Raw genomic sequence first — 3,826 nt, 5'->3', positions numbered from 1 at the left:
GTGTCCCTTTCAAGGCCCGAGGATGTCTGCAGTCTTAGACCTGGAGGTTCCCTTCTCCTGAAGGCAGAACACACAAGCTGGAAGATTCCTGCCACAGGCACTAGTGAAGGAGTCACCCCCACAGCAGACTTGAGGACAAAATTTGTTGTCAGCCAGGTGATTTGGGATGGCTGCAAAAGGGCTAAAGAGCAAAGTGTTGACTCCAAATCTTCTGGTTTTGTACTGGTTCAAAAAGCATTAAACCTGCCTGGGCACACTTGTCTTGTGATTCGTACAGCTTTAAGCAACAAGAAGATAAATCTAGTTGAAGTGGACTAGGTTTGGATATTTCAGCCGGTTGCAACACACTGAACAAGCTCAAGAAATTCAGTTTCAAGATTCTGCTTATAGAGCACTAAGAATAGCTGAACCTCACTGAAGACTTGAAGCTGAACATGAATACTACAAACATGAATACTACAAACCAGAGTGAACATAGCAGCATTCCCTTGTGCTGCTGTGCAAAGCAAGGGGAGAGCAGACAGGAAAACACGGCAGCAGTGGGGAAACCTGACACTCTCTTGCCTGGTTTCTTTATTTTTATCCCAGCCTCATCCCTCGCTTACCACAGACGAGTCTTTGAAATTCCATCTCCTTTGTTTCCTCTTCAGAATAAAACCAGAACAGGTCAAATAAATGATGGTGAAAATAAATGAATAAAAAAGCTTTGCACTCTTGCTTCAGCAGCTTGAGAAAGGAGGGTACTGATGATGGCTGTTATCAGGAGCACAGAGGGATTGCCTTAATTTCTTATCTTTGCAGTCAATTCCACAGTGAATGCATCCAGATATATACCATTTCCCACACAGATGCCATTTCTCTGCCTTAATATCCCTCCAACATCTCCCTGTGTATAATTGTTCACCTGCAATCTTTCTTGAGATTTTTCCAAATGTATATCTCATTTCCCATGTCTTCCCCAGAATCTGCCTGCAAATGCCACATTTTTATCAAGCTTCACATAAAAATAAGTAGACTGGAAGGAAAAATTTATTTTAGGGTGAGAAAAACAGAAAATCCTTCAGTTGCTTCAAGACACTAATTACAAGCTGGAATGCAATTTTAAGAAACAAAACATCTCTCCATTTAGAGCTTAGCAGGTCTAAATTATGCAGTTATGAATATTATGGTAGCCTAATTAATAACTTACTCTTAAGAGAACACTGAAATTATGTACCAATGTCTACTGGATATTGTACATAGGCACCCTCTTACTCAAAAGGACTTTGATGGATTTAAAATTGAAATGCTTTAAATCTGGAAAATACTGGATTATTTGACAAGCCTAAGAGGGACTTGAAATAGGATAAAATCCTGATATCTCAGCTGCCACCATTGGGGGAAGTAAAAATGCATTTGAAAGGCCAGGTTTCCATACACATTTTACCCTTGCTTTGTTTTGGCATTTCTGGGGCATTTCTCTAACCTAAGTTCTTGAAGTATAACACAATTTAACTGTGATACCAAATACTGTGAAACAGAGATAAACCAGGGAGAAGTTGTTACTGCCACAACTGCCTGGTCATGACCAGATTTCTAGGTGTTTCCACACTTAAAACTGCAGGTGACCTCAAGGAGGACTCCATTTCCTCACTATAAAAATGTTCAGAAATGCAAACATCTTGTTTGGTTACTAGCAGGATTTACTGTAAGATATTTCTTAAAGGTGCATAAAGATAGGACAAGAAAAAATGGACAGGATGGTAATTCCACCTAGAGACTGGGTGCATAAACCACATCCAACTCCTCCTCCTCTTAAAAAAAATAAAAAGAAAAACAAAAAAGAAAAACATCTTTTCTCTGTAAGTTAGTGAAACTCTGAAATCAGCTGCCCAAATTGGAGTCTCCATACTTGGAGATGTTTGGAAGTGTATTTGACAAGGCCCTGAGCAACCTGAAGTAACCCATCCTTGATTAGAGGAGGGGCTTGGACTTTCAGAAGTCCTTTCAAGAATAAATCACAAATAACCTCATGAAATGTTTCATGAAGAACCCACAAGTTCTGGTGACTCAGAACCATCTAAGGTTCTAAAATCTCATCAAAGGTTCTTTTGAAATACACTCCACAACCCCCAGGTAACGTTTGGTACAGTAACACAGCAAAACACTTCAATATTCATGGAGGACACACACTCCTTTGGAGAAGATATTGTCACAAGCTTGTTGGTCAAAACTAAACCTGAAGCATCCCCAATGACACCACATTGCAGCAAACACCAGAATCAAGGAGAAAGCACAATGAAATAAAAAAACCCAAAGGAAAAGAGAGAAGGAGACAAGATGCTTCAGAGCAACCCCAAAGTTTAACTGTACCTTGTTTGTGCTGAAGATTGTTGGACAGGTGATGTAAAGCCCTTGTAGTTTGGTGGAAAATCTTCAGCATCCTATAAAAACATTTTCCATGTACTTGGATAATGGCATGATGTGAATGTACAATCATTTTCCCAGGATCCTTGCAGTCTACTCCAAATAAATGAGAAAAAAAAAATTAAAAATCAGCATTTCTCTGTCCCTTTGTTTCAAAGACTCCTTAGCAAATAAGGTTGTAACAAACACATTTCAATCTGTGTTTAAATATGCAGTAACTAATCTACATACCACCCCTTCTGACCAGTTTTTCCAGAGTAAAAAAATTATTTTATTAAACTGATTTTATAGACTGTATGTAAAATTTTCTCTTTTCATCCCTCTTTTAAGTCACTTTTGTGTCTCTGACCAATCTCCATGTAACCATTCCAAAGTCTTTATAAGCCTTGCTTTCTTTCATAGTTTGCATGCATAATTTCTTTATTAGACAGAGTCATTGCAGCCCCTCTAAATATTTATTTCCAGAAAGAACAGGTTCTGCTGAGCCATTAGCAGCTGCAGTCTTACCTTCAGGCTGACCTCCCCACCTCCATTGTGACCCTGCAGTAGCATCACCCAATTATATATGCCCATCAATTCCCTCATTCTGGGGAAATTGGGTCTATTTAAATTCAGAAGCCTAGCTCTTGCCTTCACCTCCACAGCTTAATATACAAGGTCAAACCTAACAGTTATGTGATGTCTGTTCCCAAAAGTCTATGGCCTTTGCTACTTCTTTTCCCCAGTATCTGCAATCTCCAGGATTGCCTCATATGCAGTTGTTTCTCTTGTAACTCCCATTCAGATTCTAGAATCCCCAGTTTACCAAAATCCTCCATTTTCTATCCAGTTATAACCTGATAAAGCAAAATACTGATTCTCTCAATTTATTCACTGCTTCAAGAAAAATATATATTTAAATACCTTTCTCAAAAGTGGTGTATTTCAGGGTAAGTAAAATTCTCTCTTTGAACCTGTGGTAATTCACTAATTTGTTGTACAGACTCTTTCAGGTCAAGACAAAGAGCACAAAAAGATGCTGCTCTTCCAAGTTCATCAGTCTCCCTGCAGGTAAATGAGCTGCAGTGATAACCACAGGTGGAGCCTGTTGTTATTGTAGCTTAACTTCCCACACAAGCCCAAGCCAAACAGGGAGGGATGAGTGCAGTGCTCTGGTGGCAGCTATTTTCATGTTTTGACATGTTTCATGTGATACACAGAGAAACTGGTAAAATGCTGCTCCAAATTTTCTCAAACAATATTTCCATATATGCACACAAAATGGTTTGCAAGAAAAATAATCACCAGCTGGCAGCTGATAACTCTGCAGATAACTCTGAAAATGATACCTTCAGACTCTGAACTGCCACAGTCACTACTGCAAGGTCATCATTTAAACAGTTAAAATAATATTAATTTTAACTGGTTTTTTTTTCACTTT

At 38.9% G+C, this 3,826-nt stretch overlaps 1 long non-coding RNA gene across 1 annotated transcript; it reads right to left on the bottom strand.

The window, feature by feature from the left end:
- Positions 1–562: 562 nt before the first annotated feature.
- LOC137476614 (uncharacterized) lies at positions 563–3,301 on the bottom strand. Its single transcript, XR_011000458.1, has 3 exons — positions 2,914–3,301; positions 2,353–2,499; positions 563–644 (listed from the first exon to the last, which is right to left on the bottom strand). It is a non-coding gene; the product is annotated as an uncharacterized lncRNA (long non-coding RNA).
- Positions 3,302–3,826: the final 525 nt, after the last annotated feature.

This window comes from Anomalospiza imberbis, chromosome 6 (genome assembly GCF_031753505.1).
Source record: "Anomalospiza imberbis isolate Cuckoo-Finch-1a 21T00152 chromosome 6, ASM3175350v1, whole genome shotgun sequence".
Taxonomy (NCBI): domain Eukaryota; kingdom Metazoa; phylum Chordata; class Aves; order Passeriformes; family Viduidae; genus Anomalospiza; species Anomalospiza imberbis.
This window is presented reverse-complemented; position numbering and strand designations above follow the sequence as displayed.